The sequence below is a fragment of the Eleutherodactylus coqui genome, chromosome 1 (assembly GCF_035609145.1).
Source record: "Eleutherodactylus coqui strain aEleCoq1 chromosome 1, aEleCoq1.hap1, whole genome shotgun sequence".
In the NCBI taxonomy this organism is placed as follows: domain Eukaryota; kingdom Metazoa; phylum Chordata; class Amphibia; order Anura; family Eleutherodactylidae; genus Eleutherodactylus; species Eleutherodactylus coqui.
Genome location: NC_089837.1, coordinates 329,080,763 through 329,101,466, shown reverse-complemented (window position 1 = coordinate 329,101,466; position 20,704 = coordinate 329,080,763). Strand labels below are relative to the sequence as shown.

General features: G+C 46.0%; 2 non-coding genes across 2 annotated transcripts; both read right to left on the bottom strand.

Moving 5' to 3' along the window:
- Nucleotides 1-7,960: 7,960 nt before the first annotated feature.
- LOC136592878 (small nucleolar RNA U3) lies at nucleotides 7,961-8,179 on the bottom strand. The gene has a single exon (XR_010788147.1). It is a non-coding gene; the product is annotated as a small nucleolar RNA U3 (small nucleolar RNA).
- An 8,137-nt stretch (nucleotides 8,180-16,316) lies between these two features.
- On the bottom strand, nucleotides 16,317-16,535 carry LOC136593282 (small nucleolar RNA U3). Its single transcript, XR_010788221.1, has one exon. It is a non-coding gene; the product is annotated as a small nucleolar RNA U3 (small nucleolar RNA).
- Nucleotides 16,536-20,704: the final 4,169 nt, after the last annotated feature.

Genomic DNA, 20,704 nt, shown 5'->3' with positions numbered 1-20,704 from the left:
CACTTGACTGCCGAGGATCTCTCCTACCTCACTCCACGTGTGTGTTCTCCCGCTGTCTCCTCCGCTCGGTGGGCTGTTGGTGCCTTTGTCGGGAGAGTCAGCGGTGCAGCCGCAATCTCTTCTCTGTGTCCTCGCGTCCGGCGGCTGCTGCTCCAGTTCAGTATCGGGGCTCCCGCGGTCTGCCGGCAGCTCCATCGGTGCCATCTTGGGTACAGCGGCGCGGAATTCTTTTCCCACCAATCTCCAGAGGAACATGAAAATGCCTCTCCCGGAGTCTTCTGGCGCTGTCCGCGGGGTGCCTCTTCTCTTCCCTCTCGCCATAAGCGTGAGTAGCCCGGTCTGGGGTGTCTCTCAGGCTTGCGTATATGGGCCGGTAGCGGGAGCCGAGCTGTAACAAGTCCTACTCCTTCATAAGCTGGCCACGCCGCCCCCCCAGGATGTTACCCTGTTAATGGGCAAAATCCACATTCGAAATTCCGACATAGAAACAAACAGACACACAATTTTTCACCTCAGAATCCCTCAAGCGGATTTTGCTATTGACAGGGTCCCGGCTGTGGACCTGCATACGACCGCATAATGTAATGTGCATAACTGCGAACTCACACAGGCTGTCATGCGTAGTAAACCTTTTTTTGTTTATATTTCCCGCGCCGTTGCTAAGTGATGACGCGGGTACCCATAGCCCGTACACAATGTAGTTGCATATAGGCTGCAGGTATATCCGCAACCATAGAGCAGAATGGGCTCTATGTCACGGATATCCACAATAAAATAGAACATGCTGCATTCTGTTTTCTGCAAGTGGATTACATAATTCCGACCCGCTAACATGAGAGGAATTGTGTAATCCAATGCATTTGATCGTTCCGCGGATTACTATTACTAATTTCTATCCGGTGGTGTGAGACTGGAGTAAGGTAGATACCTTTTTATCACGTGACCGGGGACTGTTTAACGAGGCCACCAGTCACTGCTCCAGGCCCTCGGTGACCATTGGTATCTGGGAGCAAGGAGATTTAAATTTCCTGGGCTCCTGCGCATGTGTCTGGCAGTTTGCCAGTGGGGGCATGTGCAGAAGCCGGGGAAGGTCCGTGGAGGAGAATTGCATCAGGGTTCAAATGCGGAGGCCTCCGGTAAGAAGTTTCATCTCTTCACATCGGTGAAGGGAGATGAAACTTCAACTTTTTAAAAAACTTTTATGTGATCCCCATTATCCATTGGAAAATGGTAATCACATGACCAGGAACCGCATACTGCGGCCACCGTGACATCTCCAGGCTCCTGATGACCTTTGATAGTCAGGAGCAGGGAGATTTTAAATTTTTTGGGCAATCCTTGACTTTTGCGCATGTGCCGAAGCTGGTAAAGGTCCGCGGATAAAGATTTTTTCCCCCACTTTTTAACTTTACATAATCAGCACTATCCAATGGATAACGGCGATGACGTGACCGGGCACTGCGCACAGCAGTCCCCTGTCACATCTCCCTGCACTCGGCTATCTTTGGCAGCCAAGTGCAGGGAGATTTTAAATTTACCGGGTTCTCCAGCCTTCTGCACATGCGCAAAAGCCAGCGGCAGGTCCAGATCACCGTGGGACATCATGGAAGACGGAGGTCAATAGTTTCTGAAACTTTAATTTTTTTAGACTTTTTTTTCACTTTTCCGTGATCATCGTTATGCAATGGATAACGGCGATCATGGGCCCGAGGACCAGTCACCATGGTCCCCAGGGACATCTCCTGCCTCCCGGCTACCTGCAGTAGCCAGGAGATTTCAAATTTCCTGGGCCTCCCGCCTTTCTGCGCATGCGGCTGAAGTAATGACATCTGGTGCAGAAGAAGGACTAGATTGCTGCAGGACATTTCGGAGGATGAGGGTGAATACGCCCAGCTGCCCTCATGGATCCGATCCATGAGGGCAGCTGAATCCTTAACTTTTTTAAAACTTTTTTACACTTTAATGCAATCGGCGGTATTTATCGGATAACGCCAATCGTGTGAGGGGGGTTCCCGCTCCCCCCCCCATGACAGCTCCAGGTATGGAGCTGTCACATCCATAGCCCATGTGGCTTTAATCCCCAGAGGCAGCATGTTTTTACGTCCATGGGGATTAAAGCCCACCAAAGCAGGATGTAAAAAGGCAATGGGGTGGTCACTAAAGGGTTAAATCCGCAGCATTTCATCTTTAGCACTGATGACACGGCGGAATACATCTCTTCTCAATGAAGGGGTAATTTCTGCACCAAAATCCACGTTACAAACCACATCAAACTGCGTACCAAATAGTGTGGGTTTTGATGTAGACTGTCAGCTGTAGAACTGTCAGCTGCAGTGTCCTGTGCGGACACTCTGCAGCAAATCCACCCTGTGTGAACATGCCTTAACCCTTTCCAATCCAATGTCGGGCCTGCCCCGACATCATCATTTCCCTCCACAGCTCCGATGTCGGGACAGGCCCGACACTGCACTGCAGGAGTGCATCTGCACCCGATCATCATACATATCGGGTGCAGATGCACTCCTGCACTGATCCTCATCAAGGACCCCCAAGGAGAAGGCAGAAAGGGTTTTTAACCCTTCCTGTCTTCTCCTTTACACATTACAAAGCGCTCAATTAGCGCTATGTAATGCAGGAGATTCCGCCCAGCGATCATGTGACCGCAGGTGTTACCTGACCCCCAGCAGTCACATGAACACCGAGTCGGGAGCCTGCACCATGGGGGGACCTGCTTACCTGTCCGGCGTCTTCTGCATTCTCCCTTATGCCTCCCGGCCTGGCGATCATGTGACCGCTGGGTGCCACCTGAGCTCAGCGGTCACATGATCGCCAAGCCAGTAGGCAGAAGGGAGAATGCGGAAGACGCCGGACAGGTAAGCAGGTCCCTCCACGGTGCAGTGAGCACCTGCACCCTCCTGAACTCTGTCAGTTCAGGAGGGTGCAGGGAAAATGTATTTTTTCTCATCCATTCTCCCCAGCTCCAATTTATTTGGAGCTGGGGAGAATGGATGAGAAAAAATAAATGGATTGGAAAGGGTTAAGGGTACGTGCACATGTAGGCAAAATGCTGCGTATTTCAGGAGCTACAGTGCTCCCCCTCCCTATGCAATACTCCACCCAGTGGCCTCTAATTAGTCCTGCTGGTCAAGTGGTGTGGTAGTGGCATCACCTGACCAGCAGGGCTAACTAGAGGCTACATGCTGACAGGGCGTGCTGATGGCACAATCAGTTGCAGATACACACCTGATTACTAGATAAAATCTGCACCGATGATGTAAATTTTCCTATGCCGAAAATTTACAGCATTTCCGCTACATGTGACGTACCCTAACTGGGAGTTCACATGTGATTACATTTTTTCACCTTGGATTTCGCATCAACTTCTAAATGAAGACATTGTAATGTAGGCATCGAAATATCAGAACAGTTGGATTGGACTCCTTTCTCGGACTCTGACTGAGTCCTTTGCTGGCGAAACACTTTTAACATGTCCCAGCATCACACATAACCGCCATGTGATAGAGGTGGCCTGATTACATGCAGAATCACACATTTTTTAGACATAATTCTTATTTTGGTCATATTTTCTCATAGGAAGCTCCAAAAAATACATTATAAGGGCTTATTCAGACAGGCAGATATCGGTTGTGTTTTCACGCCCGGCCAATATATGCTGTCCCTCTCTGCAGGGGGAGGAGACAGGCCAGGCCAAGAGCTAGTGCACTGAGCTCCCGTCCCTCGCCACTCAGTGCACTAGCTCCCTGCCAGGCCCTCCTCCTCCCCCTGCAGAGAGGGACAGCTTATATCAGACAGGCGTGAAAACACAACCGATATACGCCGGTCTGAATAAGCCCTAACTGTGGAGTTTCAACACAAATTTTAGCAATCTATTGATATGGAACTTGGCTATCATGTCTTATTTTCTGCACAAGTGTGCAATGTGGCCTCGAATTTATTCAATTGTGTCCTGTTCCTTCCATTATAGGCCTAGCCATGTGTCCTATACATAGATTGCGGCTTCAATGGGGGTATTGCTAAACACAGAACTAGTGCCATCAAATTTTGGTGCGTCTCCCCAGTTTTCCCTGCTTGAAACAAAGAAAAATGGCCTAAAACATTTATGAAATATATTAAATTCTTTTATTTTTCACATGCTTTATAATAATTTTCGTAAAAAACTTACGGTCTTCAAAATAGAGTCACTTGGGGGGGGGGGGCGTTCAGTAGTTTTAGCACCTTGATGGCTCTACAAGTGAGCAATGGGGCTTGGAATTTATTCAGTTGTGCCCTGAAAACTAATGGGTGTTCCCTACATTCCAGGCCTAGCCATGTGTCTTGTAAGTAGATTCGGGCCACAATGGGTATGTTTCTGAACACAAGACAAACAGGGGTATCCATTTCGGGGTGCAAGTCTTCATTCATATGTGTGCTGTACAAAAAACACTTTTTAAATTGACACAGTTGCTGAAAAAATTAAAATAGTATTTTTTTCCTTCTGCTTTGCTTAGATTCATTCAAAAACTGTGGGGCCGAAATACGCAGTATTTTTGAACACAAGACAAACAGGGGTTTCCATTTTGGGGTGCAAATCCCCATTTTCATGTGCACTATTGAAAGAAAACCTGTCTTTAAATAACGTATTTGCAAAAATATTACATTTTATTTTTTCTTTTCTAAATTGCATTAACTCCTGGAAAAAAACTGCTGGGTCAAAATAATCAGGATCCCCTCAGTTAATACACTAAGGGGGTGTAGTTTTTACAATGGGGTCATTTGTTAGAATAACTATCATTCTGACACCTATGAACCTTTGCAATCTTGGCTTAGTGTAGGAAAACAAAATGTTCCTTAAAATTTTAATAATTAATGTTAAATTTGTACGTCTCCGTAATAGTTCAATAAAACTAATGTTTTTCCAATCTGCTTCCAGTATTAAGTAAACAGATGGAATGTATATCTTTTCAAAAATTTGTACCGTATGTTCGCACATATTTGACATATTGCAGTAGAAAATGTGAAAAAATTAAAAAAAATTTCAAAATATTTCCAATTTTGGTGCTTTTAACAAATATAAACAAATTCTATCAGTCTATTTTTACCACCTAAGGCCTCCATCACACAGGCATTTGTGTACAGTGTTTAGCGCTATGTTTTCAGCGCTGAGCTAAACGCTGTACAACACTCCCATTCATTTCAATGGGGCTGTTCACACAAGGCTGAAAACACAGCGTCTTCAAAGCTGCGCTTTGAGAGCGTTACATGTTCTATTTTTGGCCGTTTTCAGCCCTGCGTTGCCTATTGTAACTTGGTACCGTGCTTTTGGCAGCGCTAAATGCCCTAGCTACACTGCCTAAGTAAAAAAAAAAAAAGAATACTCACCTTACAGGTGATGTCACTGTCCGCGGCGCTCTCGGGACTTGTCAGCCAGCAGGGGAACTTTTTCTCTCGTGATGGGGATTCGAAATCCCCGTCTCCAATGAGAGATTGCTCTGATTGGCTGAACGCCACTGACTGACAGCCCACTCAGCCAGTTCTAGATGCGTCCAATTACAGCCATTCATTAATTGAATGGCTATGATTGGACGCATTCAGTGCTGCCTCTGATTGGCTCAGCCGGCTGTCACTCAACGGCGCTTAGCCAATCAGAGCAATCGGCCGGCTTTACAAGGTCCCAACAGCGTTTTTAACATTAAAAAGTCCCATTGACAATCGCATTAAAAAACGCAAGTGTGTAAGAGACCCAACTGAAGTACAATATGGTGGCGAAAAACAATTTCAGAATCACTTGGATATGCAAAACCTTTACAAAGTTAGGGCTAATGCCCACAGCCGGATTCCTGGCACGTGATATGCAGCGGAAATCCACGGCGTTACACTGCAGCTATTAGGCTCTATTAATCCTAATCCTAATAGCTCAATGTTCACGATGTGGAATTCCATCACGAAATTCTGCAGCATGAAGTAATCCGTGGCGTGTCCTATTTGCCGCAGGAATTTGCTTGGCTCGCTTCCATTGTAATCAATGGAAGCTGTCCGTCATGCTATTGCTCTGTAGCACATTGGAAGTATTGCGTGAATATACAGCCCCACCCACCGCTGGCGCGTTATGCGCATGCACTAGCCCTTGATGTGGGACGGGAACAGAGGATCAGGAGTGGTTAGTATGCGGGTTTGGGGGAGATGCTGTGGGCATGAGCCTTATTCAATGTTAAAGTGATATGTTAAATTTCCAAAATTTGGCATGGTAACTAAGGAGTTTATGAATATAGTTTAACCCATTTAGGACCAGCCACAGTAAATATACGGCGGCTGGTCCTGGGCTTAGAGCACCGCCGATAGTAAAAATACAGGGGTGCTCTAAGTCTCCTGCCTCTGTAATGAGTCAGAGGGCAGGAACGGGTTATCAGCTGTTAGTGACAGCTGATAACTGCAGCAGAAGACAGGAGTGGTTTTTAACCCTTCATGCCTACTGCTTCCCCGATATACAGTGCTCAATGAGCACTGTATGGGGAAACTGAAAGTAACATTTACTTTCAGTACGGGAGCCTCGGGGGGGGGGGGGGGGGGGGTCATGTGACCTCCTGGGATTCCCTGCTATGCAGAGCTGGAGGGTCAGACTTAGACCCTGGCAGCTCTGCAGGTGACTAATGTCACCACAGGGGTTGCTTTCCCCTATAACTAGGGCTCCTATGGATGCCCCAGCTACAGTGGGAAAATGTCAAATAAAGAAAAAAAGATGTGAATGTCCCCCAGAGGTCTTATATGACGTCATGGGGGACATAGATAGTAAAAAACACAATTACTTACATCAGTAAAACAAAATAACACAATAAAACAATACATACATAAGAAAGAGAATAACACAAAGCAGACGCCAACAAAAACCGTTGCCGTATGCTCCCTGTAAACCAAAACCATACATACTATATATCAAAACGTCCGAAATAAATAGAGGAACCCATTTCCATACTTTATTTTTAGTGTAACTATAAAAATAATTTTAAAAAAAACTAAAAATGTTTTAAAAAATCATTTTTTTTAGCATTTTACCCCCAATTAAACTAAAAAAACGGGGAAAAAAAGTCAGTGAGAAAGATATTAAAAAATAGTCTTGTATGTCACGGGGAAAAAAACGCAGCAAAAATAATTTTGGTAGCTAAAGGAAAAAAAATGGAGCAGTAAAAACACCACATGGGTAAAATCCCTAAAAAGGCTCTGCTTCTTAAGGAGTTAAAGGGGTTGTCTCGCGGCAGCAAGTGGGGTTATACACTTCTGTATGGCCATGTTAATGCACTTTGTAATATACATCGTGCATTAAATATGAGCCATACAGAAGTTATTCACTTACCTGCTCCGTTGCTGGCGTCCCCGTCGCCATGGTGCCGTCTAACTTCGGTGTCTTCTTGCTTTTTTAGACGCGCTTGCGCAGATGGATCTTCTCCCTTCGGCTGGTCTCGGAAGCATCTGCGTTTTGGCTCCGCCCCCTTGTGCGCGTCATCGCGTAGCTCCGCCCCTGTCACGTGCCGATTCCAGCCAATCAGGAGGCTGGAACCGCCACACGTCATGGGGCAGAGCTACGCGATGACGCGCACAAGGGGGCGGAGCCAAAACGCCGATGCTTCCAAGACCAGCCGAAGGGAGAAGATCCATCTGCGCAAGCGCGTCTAAAAAAGCAAGAAGACACCGAAGTTAGACGGCACCATGGCGACGGGGACGCCAGCAACGGAGCAGGTAAGTGAATAACTTCTGTATGGCTCATATTTAATGCACGATGTATATTACAAAGTGCATTAATATGGACATACAGAAGTGTATAACCCCACTTGCTGCTGTGAGACAACCCCCTTTAAAGTTCATATATAAACCATCCAACCATTTAAAATAAAACCATTAAAATAGACACTACAATATGTTAATTTACTCATTAATTTCTAATTTTAACATGGATTATAAAGTATCAACCACTCAGCTTGTGATCTCCTCCTCCACCTTCCCTGTAACAGAGAAGGAGAACGGTCATCAACAGCAATCAGCACCTGCAACGAAACAGAACTGAGAGCTCACTTCACGCTCAGAGGAGATCACTACAGCTCCTCCTCGTGGTTGGTAGGTTGGCACACTTTAGGATGCAGTTTCCCAAGTTAAACACTTTAGAAATGATCCCTGAAAGTATAGTCTTAACCTGCTATTCTCTGCATTGACTTCCCCCACCCTGCAGGCTACCACGTAGTATTGTGGAGAAGAACTTTAGTCCACCGCTCGCTTTCTCTCTGTTAGCTGTCCAGGCATCTAACACCAATAGCCATGTCCCTGCGTACTGTATGGTATAGTATAATATAGTACTATATTACTTTAGTGCGATAGAAGAAAACAGGTCATGGAAATCTGCATAAACACGCCTCCCGACCAATGACACTGAGGTATTCAGGAGAATTGCATGTTGGGTAAAGCGTAATGACGTCCTGCAGGAACGTTCCCCTGGAAGCTGGGGGAGGGGGAGGGGCTCACTTCATGAACGAGCTCTTTCCTGCACGCTGTGTGACGTCAGGAAGAACTGGCAGCCTCTGATGAGTTGTGTGGAGAGGAGCGGCGCCTCGTCTGCTGATAGCTGCTTGTAATATATGCAGAGAACCAGCTGTGTGCACAGTACAAGCATATATGTATACTTCCTGTAAACACTGGGTGTGGGTGCCGCACAGCCCCTCCCCACACTATAAGCACCTCTACAGGGGCGGGGAGGGAGGACGTGCTCAGTATATACCTCAGGAAGGTGTCCTGCTGTATACTGCCCTGCTCTAGGCTCTCCTATGTCACCGCTACTCCATACTGCTGGGAAAGCTTTCAGCACTCACTGCTTAACCCCTTAGGCACCAAGCTTTTGGAAATCTGACACGTATCACCTAAGGCTTGGTTCACACGGGGCGGAATGTCCGCAGCGGGACCGCACAGAAATTCTGCGAGATTTCTGCAGCAGAAGGGGAGCTTCAAAACCCGTGTCGGGTGTCATGGCAGCCGGCGGCCTTCTGACTGTGGCGTGGCTAAATAGGCTACCTGCCAGATCGTGGTATAATGTAATGCATAACATCATACTGCAGGAGAGATCAAAGCATCGCAAGTTCTTGTCCCGTTCAGGAACTAAACAGAAAAGTAAAAATAAGTTTTAAAAAGTTTTAGTAATTATTAAAAAAAATAAATAAAAAGTAATAAAAAACCCTTTTGCCTTATTTAGAGTAAAATAATCTACATAATTAAATAAAAATACTTATCGCTGCGTCCATTAAAGTCCAATCTATCAAAGTAACGCATTATTTACCCCGCACGGCAAACGCCATCAGAAAAAATAAAGAACAGCAGAATTGCGTTTTTTTTATCACCCCGTCTCCAAGAAAAAAATGTAATTAAAAGCGATCAAAAAGTCGTATGCACTCCAGAAACTACAGGACGCAAAACTATGTTCACAGAAAAATAAAAAGTTATTGCGCTCAGAAGATGGCGGCAGAAAATAATTTTAAAAAATTAAGTATCTTTGAGAAAAAAAAAAAGAAGTACAGTTTAAAAAACCATGTAAATTTGGTATCGTAGTAATCGTACTGACCCATAGAATAAAGTTATCATGTCATTTTTGTTGCATTGTGTATGCCGTGGAAACAAGACGTACTCAAAGGTAGCGGAATTTCATTTTTTCCATTTCACTTTCAGTACATTATATGGTACATAGAATAGTAACATTGAAAAACACAGCTTGTCCCACGAAAATCAAGTCCTTAGGAAGCGAGGGCGATGGAAGAATAAAAGAGTTATGATTTTTTTTAAATGGGGGAAGAAAAAACGAAAATAGAATAAAAAGGCCATGTGCTTAAGGGGTTAAATAAATTCTGCAGGCCAGTACGATTATGTCAATTCTAAATTTAGGCCTTAGTCAGACGGGCGTTTTTTTGCGCGATTTGCGGATCACATGATGGATGCGCATCCGCAAATCGCGTGATCGGGGCCCGAAAATCTGCTCCTAGCCGCATTTCATTAGAAACGGGCAATACAGCCGGCTCCATTGAAAGCAATGCGCTGCGGGCGAGTGTGGGATGAATTGTGAAGGGGGTGTGAGTCAGACCTGCCCCCTGATTGGCTCAGCCAATCAGGGGCACCTCTCACTCACACCCACTGCAGGCCGGCCGCACTGAACTCTGGCTGCCGGGACAAGGTGAGTATATATATATTTTTTTATTTTTACACATTTCTGGATGAATTGCAGGGAAGGGCTTATATATTTAAGCCCTTCCCGACAATTCATCCCGCACACGCCGGCAGCCCATTGCTTTCAATGGAGCCGGCTGTATTGCCGGCTCCATTGAATTCAATGGGCAAACATCGTTCTTCTCTGCCACAGCTGTTACAGCTGTGGCAGAGAAGAATGATTTGTCTTCTATATGTTCTCAATGGGGTCGGCGCTGCTGCCGCCGGCCCCATTGAGCGCATATAGAGAAGAGAAGAGGAATCGCAGATCGCACATAGGTGCGATCTGTGATTTCTGTTCTATAATTTATCGGACGAGCGCATAAAAAGCGCTCATGTGTCCGATACCATTGCTAAGCAATGGTTTTAAAAAATCGCCGGACGCATGCGCAAATCGGTCGAAAAAACGCCCGTCTGACTGAGGCCTTAGGGTGACTACCCACGACAATTTTATTTCACTGCGAAATTCGTAGCATTTTTTTTCTCCAGGGGTCTATGAGACTTGTAATGTTAAAATCACGATTGTGCAAAATCGCAATTTTAACATTAACAGGTCCCATAGACCCCTGGAGGGAAAAAAAACGCAGCGAGTTTCGCAGTGAAAAGAACTGCAGTGGGTAGTCACCCTTATATAGGTTTTTTGCAACTTTTTCACACTTTCTTAAAAAAATGTATTTTTTGTTTATGGCTGCATTCAAAGACCCCAAACATTTTTCTTTTTTTGTCAATGGTGTTCTGAAGTTTTTAGGGTTTTTTTGCAGAATGCGGGATTTGCACTTTTTAATAGTACCATTTGTTGATCCATTTGACATATTGATCACTTTGTATTCTGTTTTTTGTAGGGCGAGATTAACTATTTTTCCCAATTTTTTCATATTTGCTTTTAATAGCTGGCACTCTGTGGGTTAAATAATGTACTGACTTTTTTTCTGGGTCGTTACGAACACAGCTAGTCACGAACACGCTAGTCAAAACGAAACCATTGAAATCAATGGTTACATCGCGTTTTGCAGGTGTGAGTTTCACACCTGCAAATCGGGATGAAGTCACAGTCGTGTTTTTAAACATTAGTATATATGATTCCACTCAGTAGACAACATCCGACAAAATCGTGAATTTGTGTCACTAGAAAGTCGCACATAACGCTACAAAGTCGAGCGGCTTTGTACCGCTCTTTTGCTTGGATTTTCGGGGGAGCTTGAAATATAAGCCCTACCCCAAGAGTAAGTCCTGGCTGCAATTTAAAAAAAAAAAACAAATACAACACTTAACAACCGCTGCCGCACTTCTCCACAGCTCCCCGACTCTTGTCTTCAGGCAATCCTTCCTGGTCCGGGGTTTGAAAAACCCTGCCTCCAGGAAGCGCTGCCTCTGATTGGTTCTTAAGCACCGCGGCTCAGCCAATTAAAGCCAGCATTCGATGAACCAATCATATTGGTGATTGGTTCATCGAACGCTGGCTCTGATTGGCTGTGAGTTCAATAAATGGCTGTGATTGGTTCATCAAGAGCTGGCTCTGATTGGCTAAGCCATGGCGCTCAAAAAACAATCAGAGGCAGCGCTTCGTGGAGACGGGGCTTTTAAAACCCCAGACCAAGAAAAATAGACTGAAGACAAGTGTCGGGGAGCTGCAAAGAAGTGCAGCAGCGGCTGTTAAGTGATATATCTGTTTTTTTATTGCAGCTAGAGCTTATTTTAGGGCTTTTACAGTAGGAATTCCTATTGTAAAAGTTGCATCTCACCGCATGAAAACGTCATTTTTGTGCGATGTGATGCAACAGAAGGGAAGGCTCCATAGGAAAACATGGGCTGCAAAACATAGCAAATTGCAGTGTAGAGCATGCTGCGATTTTGTATTCTAGCAATGTTGCAGGCTGCAAAACCTCGCTCTTGTGAAGGAACCCATTGGAAGCCATGGGCTTCTCATACATGCGTTTTGTAGGGATGTTGCATTGCTACAAAACCACATGATTTTGTAGCCCGTGTGGAAGCGGCCTAAGGGTGCTTTCACACAACAGTTTTTATGTTCAGTTTTTTGTGAGCCAAAACCAGGATTGGATCCAAAATATGGAAGACTTGCAAATCTTTCCATTAAACTTTTGTCTTCACTCCTGGTTTTGGCTCACAAAATACTGAACATAAAAACTAGTGTGAAAGCGCCCTTATAGTGCTAATAGTCACAGCTGACTTCTGCTGCATCAGCGGGGAATGGTGAGGACATCGATCCCTGATGTTGTCTCCTTACATGCAAATATCAATGTAGATTGTGGCATATAAAGGGTTCACAGAGGGAGCACTTTATGTAATCGCTATGGGCCAATGGCATCTGGGCCTGAAATTGCTATTGTAAGTAATAATGTAATACAGTGCGATCATAGCTTTTCTAGTTCAAGTCTCCTATAGGGACAAAAAATATAGTAACAAAAAAACCCTTTTTGTGCTCTTTCCCCCTTCTTTGTATAAATATGCATATTTTATACCATCGTGACCGTAACAACCTGTGTTATAAATTGGAAACAGTATTTATCCTGCTTGGCAAAAACTGTAAAAAATGGAGCCAAAATGTTTATTTTATTCATTTCACCTCCCCCAAAAATGCAATAAACTATAGCTCGCTGTGCAAAAAGCAAGCCCTCATATCGCCAAGTTGATGAAAAAATAAAATAGTTATGACTTTTGAAATGTGGGGATGAAAAATAAACAAAATCTTTGCGTCCTTATGACTAAGATAGGCCGTGTCACGAATGGGTTCAAGCTTAGACTTTGTGTAATGTGAAAAAATATTTCAGGTTGTCTAGCTTATTCTTAGGGTGCATTCAGACGACCGTATATCGGCCGGGTTTTCATGCCCAGCCGATATACGGCGTCTCTCTCTCTGCAGGGGGAGGAGGCTGGAAGAGCCAGGGGCAGTGCTCTGAACTCCCGCCCCCTCTCCGCCCCTCTGCACTATTTGCAATGAGAGGAGGCGGGGCGGGGCTAAGTTCTAGGAATTAGCTCCGCCCTGTCCCGCCTCTCCTCATTGAAAATAGTGCAGGGGGGTGGAGAGGAGACAGAGAGGAGGCGGGAGCTTAGAGCACTGCTCCCAACTCTTCCAGCCTCCTCCCCCTGCAGAGAGAGACGCCGTATATCGGCCGGCGTGAATACCCGGCCGATATACGGTCGTCTGAATGCACCCTTATAATGAGTGTCTAATGCTGTAGAATTATTAGCACTTCAACTAAGCTTCACTACAGCACTGCAATTACCCCGAGGTCACATGGGTGTAATGCACCTGCCTGTATCATATGGTCAGGTACATTGCCACAGACATTGAAAGCTTATGGCAGGGAACATTGCAATCCTGTATACATTTCCAGCAATCTGCACAAAGATGCTTATTTCTTTCTGTATTCAGACTCTGGTATGTACGATATCAAAGTAAATTACGTCTGCATTTGTCGCACATTTAGGTGTTTATATAGCTTCATAGTTATTGATTATGCAGAACAAATAGTACAGACATTAGGACAACCCCCCACCAATAAGCTGATCCAGCATGAAGAACTTTAAGAGTATGTTCACATGGTGGAATCGCTGAAAAATTCTGCCTCTAAAAACTGCTTAAAAATCCATGGCTTTCTGCCCTGTTTTTTGACACAGATCTGCACCAGGATGTTACCCTCTTAATGGGCAAAATCCACATTCGAAATTCCGACATGGAAACAAGCAGACACACGATTTTTCACCTCAGAATCCCTCAAGTGTATTTTGCTATTGACAGGGTCCCGGCTGTGGACCTGCATACGACCACATAAAGTAATGTGCATAACTGCGAACTCACACAGGCTGTCATGAGTAGTAAACCTTTTTTTGCTTATATTTCCCGCACCGTTGCTAAGCGATGACGCGGGTACCCATAGCCGCCAGAGACTGGAGTAAGGTAGATACCTTTTTATCACGTGACTGGGGACTGCTTAACGAGGCCACGGGTCACTGCTCCAGACCCTCAGTGACTATTGGTATCTGGGAGCAAGGAGATTTAAATTTCCTGGGCTCCCGCGCATGTGTCCGGCATTTTGCCAGTGGGGCATGTGCAGAAGCCGGGGAAGGTCCGTGGAGGAGAATTGCATCAGGGTTCAAATACGGAGGCCTCCGGTAAGAAGTTTCATCTCTTCACATCAGTGATGGGAGATGAAACTTCAACTTTTTAAAAAACTTTTACGTGATCCCCATTATCCATTGGATAACAGCAATCACATGACCAGGAACTGCATACTGCGGCCCCCGTGACATCTCCAGGCTCTTGACGACCTTTGATAGCTAGGAGTGATCATCGGCCCGAGGACCAGTCACCATGGTCCCCAGTGACATCTCCTGCCTCCCGGCTACCTTCAGTAACCAGGAGATTTCAAATTTCCCGGGCCTCCCGCCCTTCTGCGTATGCGGCTGATGTAATAACGTCTGGTGTAGAAGACCGGCGTTGGGTCCTGAAGGACCAGATTGCCGCCGGACATTGCGGAGGACGGGGGTGAATACGCTCAGCTGAATCCTTAACTTTTTAAAAAATTTTTTACACTTTAATGCGATCGGCGGTATCCATCAGATTGCCCATTCATTTCAATGGAGCTGTTCACACAAGGCTGAAAATGCTGCATCTTCAACGCTGCGCTTTGAGAGCGCTGCATGTTCTATGTTTGGCCGTTTTCAGCCCTGCGTTGCCTATTGTAACTTGGTACCGCGCTTTTGGCAGCAATAAATGCCCTAGCTACACTGCCTGAGTAAAAAAAAAAAGAATACCCACCTTACAGGTGATGTCACTGTCCGCGGCGCTCTCAGGACTTGTCAGCCAGCAGGGGAACTTTTTCTCTCGTGATGGGGATTCGAAATCCCCGTCTCCAACGAGAGATTGCTCTAATTAGCTGAGCGCCACTGAGTGACAGCCCACTCAGCCAATCACAGCCAGTTCTAGATGCGTCCAATCACAGCCATTCATTAATTGAATGGCTATGATTGGATGCATTCAGTGCTGGCTCTGATTGGCTCAGCCGGCTGTCACTCAACGGCGCTTAGCCAAACAGAGCAATCGGCTGGCTTTACAAGATCCCGACAGCGGCGTCGGGGACAGTGACTTCATTAGATAGGTAAGTATTGATTTTTTTTCTTTTATCAGCAGCTTTTGCTGCAGCTCAAAACGCAACCAAAACGCTGGCATAACGCATGCCAGCGCTGCTGAAACCAGACGGAATCTGCAGTAAACGCAGCGTGTGAGGGAGGCCTAAGGGCTCCTAACCATTTGCGTTTTTTTAACGCTGCAATACCGCTGAGTTTTTTAATGGGACTTTCCAATGTTAAAAACGCATCGCACAAAAATCACAAAGCACCAACTTGCAATGTATTTTTAACATTACAAAGTCCCATTGACAATCGCATTAAAAAATGCGTGTAAGAGACCCAACTGAAGTACAATATGGTGGCGAAAAAACTATTTCAGAATCACTTGGATATGCAAAACCTTTACAGAGTTAGGGCTAATGCCCACGGACGGATTCCTGGCACGTGATATGCAGCGGAAATCCATGGCGTTACACTGAAGCTATTAGGTTCTATTTATCCTAATAGCTCAATGTTCACGCAGCGGAATTCCATCATGGAATTCTGCAGCGTGAAATAATACGCGGCATGTCCTATTTGCCGCAGGAATTTGCACGGCTGGCTTCCATTGTAATCAATGGAAGCTGTCCGTCACGCTATTCCTCTGTAGTACAGTGGAAGTATCGAGTGAATATGCAGCCCCACCGCCGCCTGCGCGTCATGCTCATGCACTATCCCTTCATGTGGGACGCAGACAGAGGATTCGGAGTGGTAAGGATGGGGGTTTTGGGGAAGGCGCCATCGCAGCATTCATCACAGCCGTTGACATGAGCATTATTCAATGTTAAAGTAACATGTTAGATTTCCAAAATTTGGGGTAGTAACTAAGGAATTAATGAAAATAGCTTCAAGTTTATAAACCTTCCAATGACTTTGTATAAAACCATCAACATACAAAACAAAGAATGGTAATTTACTTATTAGTTTCTGATTGTATCACAGATTAAAAATAAACAACCACTCAGCTTGTGATCTCCTCCTCCACCTTCCCTGTAACAGAGAAGGAGAACAGTCATCAACAGCAATCAGCACCTGCAACGAAGCAGAACTGAGAGCTCCCTTCACGCTCAGAGGAGATCACTACAGCTCCTCCTCGTGGTTGGTAGGTTGGCACACTTTAGGATGCAGTTTCCCAAGTTAAACACTTTAGAAATGATCCCTGAAAGTATAGTCTTAACCTGCTATTCTCTGCATTGACTTCCCCCACCCTGCAGGCTACCACGTAGTATTGTGGAGAAGAACTTTAGTCCACCGCTCGCTTTCTCTGTTTGCTGTTCAGGCATCTAATACCAATATGCATGTCCCTGCATACTGTATGGTATAGTGTAATATGGCACGATATTACTTTAGTGTGATAGAATGAAACAGGTCATGGAAATCTGCATAAACACGCCTCCCAACCAATGACAGTGAAGTATTCAGGAGAATTGCATGTTGGGTAAAGCGTAATGACGTCCTGCAGGAACGTCCCCCTGGAAGCTGGGGGAGGGGGAGGAGGGGTTCACTTCATGAACGAGCTCTTTCCTGCACGCTGTGTGACGTCAAGAAGAACTGGCAGCTGCTGACGAGTTGTGTGGAGAGGAGCGGCGCCTCCTCCGCTGAGAACTGCTTGTACTATTAGTGCAGCGCCGAGAACTAGCTGTGTGCACAGTACAAGCATATATGTATACTTCCTGTAAACACTGGGTGTGGGTGCAGCACAGCCCCTCCCCGCACTATAAGCACCTCTACAGGGGCGGTAAGGAAGGACATGCTCAGTATATACCCCAAGAAGGTGTCCTGCTGTATACTGCGCTGCTCTAGGCTCTCCTATGTCACCGCTACTCCATACTGCTGGGAAAGCTTTCAGCACTCACTGCTTAACCCCTTAGGCACCAAGCTTTTGGAAATCTGACACGTATCACCTAAGGCTTGGTTCACACGGGGCGGAATGTCCGCAGCGGGACCGCACAGAAATTCTGCGAGATTTCTGCAGCAGAAGGGGAGCTTCAAAACCCGTGCCGGGTGTCATGGCAACCGGCGGCCTTCTGACTGTGGCGTGGCTAAATAGGCTACCTGCCAGATCGTGGTATAATGTAATGCTATGGCATAACATGATACTGCAGGAGCGATCAAAGCATCGCAAGTTCTTGTCCCGTTCAGGAACTAAACAGAAAAGTAAAAATAAGTTTTAAAAAGTTTTAGTAATTATTAAAAAAAACTAAATAAAAATAATAAAAACCCCTTTTGCCTTATTTAGAGTTTAATAATCTACATAATTAAATAAAAATACTTATCGCTGCGTCCATTAAAGTCCAATCTATCACAGTAACACATTATTTACCCCGCACGGCAAACACCATCAGAAAAAATAAATAAAGAACGGCAGAATTGCGCTTTTTTTTATCACCCCATCTCCGAGAAAAAAATGTAATAAAAAGCGATCAAAAAGTCGTATGCACTCCAGAAACTACAGGACGCAAAACTATGTTCACGGAAAAATAAAAAGTTATTGCGCTCAGAAGATGGCGGCAGAAAATTATTTTTAAAAATTAAATATCTTTGAGAAAAAAGAAAAGTAGTACAGATTAAAAAACGATGTAAATTTGGTATTGTAGTAATCGTACTGACCCATAGAATAAAGTTATCATGTCATTTTTGTTGCATTGTGTATGCCGTGGAAACAAGACGTACTCAAAGGTAGCGGAATTTCGTTTTGTTTTCCATTTCACCTTCAGTACATTATATGGTACATATAGATAGCCATCGGATACCGTCAATCGTGTGGGGATGGGGGGTTCCCGCGGCCCCCCATGACAGCTCCAGGTTGTCAGCTACCTTCGGTCACTGGCAGCATGGAGCTGTCACATCCATAGCCCATGTGGCTTTAATCACCAGAGGAAGCATGTTTTTACGTCTATGGGGATTAAAGCCCACCAAAGCAGGATGTAAAAAGGCAATGGGGTGGTCACTAAGGCGTTAAATCCGCAGCATGTCCCCTTTAGCACTGAGTACGCTGCGGAATACATCTCTTCTCAATGAAGGGGTGATTTCTGCACCAAAATCCACGTTACAAACCACATCAAACTGCGTACCAAATGGTGCGGGTTTTGATGTAGACTGTCAGCTGTAGAACTGTCAGCTGCAGTGTCCTGTGCGGACACTCTGCAGCAAATCCACCCCGTGTGAACATGCTTTAAGGGTAGGTGCACAGGTAGGCAAAATGCTGCGGATTTCAGGAGCTTCAGTGCTCCCCCTCCCTATGCAATACTCCACCCGGTGGCCTCTAATTAGTCCTGCTGGTCAGAGGTGTGGTAGTGGCATCACCTAACCGGCAGGGCTAACTAGAGGCTACATGCTGACGGGGCGTGCTGATGGCACAATCAGTTGCAGATACACACCTGATTACTAGATAAAATCTGCACAAATGATGTGAATTTTCCTATGCCGAAAATTTGCAGCATTTCCGCTACATGTGACGTACCCTAACTGGGAGTTCACATGTGATTACATTTTATCACCTTGGATTTCGCATCAACTTCTAAATGAAGACTTTGTAATGTAGGCATTGAAATATCAGAACAGTTGGATTGGACTCCTTTCTCGGACTCTGACTGAGTCCTTTGCTGGCGAAACACTTTTAACATGTTCCAGCATCACACATTACTGCCATGTGATAGAGGTGGCCTGATCGTATGCAGAATCACACATTTTTTAGACATAATTCTTATTTTGGTCATATTTTCTCATACGAATCTCCAAAAAATACATTATAAGGGCGCCCACCCACTGGCGATTTTTTTTCCCTGCGAAATTCGCAGCATTTTTTTCTCTGCAGGGGTCTATGGGACTTGTAATGTTAAAATCGCGATCGCGCAAAATCGCAATTTACCGCGAAATTGCGATTTTAACATTACAAGTCCCATAGACCCCTGCAGAGAAAAAAATGCTGCGAATTTCGCAAGGAAAAAAAATCGCCAGTCCGTGGGCGCCCTAAGAGCTTATTCAGACAGGCATATATCGGTTGTGTTTTCACGCCCGGCCGATATATGCTGTCCCTCTCTGCAGGGGGAGGAGGCAGGCCGGGCCAAGACTTAGTGCACTGAGCTCCCGCCCCTCGCCACTTAGTGCACTAGCTCCCTGCCAGGCCCGCCTCCTCCCCTTGCAGAGAGGGACAGCGTATATCAGCCGGGTGTGAAAACACAACCGATATACGCCGGTCTAGACAAGCCCTAACTGTGGAGTTTCAGCACAAATTTTAGCAATCTATTGATACGGAACTTGGCTATCATATCTTACTGCGCTATGTGAGACCACCACATCTCAGCAGGCTTACGAAGCCTCACAGAGCACCACTTTCTCAGGTCAAGAAATAACCCCTAAAAAAGTCTTATGTTTGCCGCAATAATGGGAGAAAGAGGGATATCTGGTTTTATTGCCCCATGTGCCCATCCAAACCGGGCCTTCGTAATCACCCATGTTTTCAGACATACCACACAGTTTACATTATTCATTTTATCTAAGGCTGGATTCACACAAACGTATGTCGGCTCGGTTTTCACACCGATCCGATATACGGTGTCCTCATCTGCAGAGGGGGGAGGATGGAAGAGCCAGGAGCAGGAACTGAGCTCCCACCTCCTCTCCGCCCCTCTGCACTATTTGCAATGGGGGCGGGATGTGGTTGGGGCTAATCTGCGACACTTAGCCCCGCCCCCATCCAGCCTCCTTTCATTGCAAATAGTGCAGAGGGGCAGAGAGGGGTGGAGAGGAGGCAGAGAGGGGGCGGGAGCTCAGTTCCTGCTCCTGGCTCTTCCACCTCCCCCCCTGCAGATGAGGAGGACGTATATTGGCTCGGCGTGAAAACCGAGCCGACATACGTTCGTGTGAATCCAGCCTAAGATTTAGGGCAGTGGTGGCGAACCTATGGCACGCGTGCCAGAGGCGGCACGCAGAGCCCTCCCTGCTGGCATGTGCTCACCACTAATGAATACTGGCAGGGGCCGCAGCTCCCCGGTATTCTTGAATTGTGTCGCCACCAGAAGTTAGGGGTGGCGACATAATACAGGGGTTTTACATGTTGTAACGCCCCCCCCCCCCCCCCCAAAAGCTTCTGGAAGGCTGGGAACGTGTGTGGCCTTACCAGCGGAAGCGTCAGCGGCGAAGGAATTGGCAGCAGAGGGGACAGCAAAGGAGCAGCGGCGGACCGAGGTAGGGAGATCAGCGACAGCAGCAGGGACACTGGAGGGAGCGTCGGCGGCAGCAGGAGACAGAGCGCCGGCAGCTTGAGCACAGCCACTGTCAGCAGAGGCTGGAGGGAGCGGCAACAGCTGGAGTGCAGGGTACGGAGCGGCTGCAGCAGACT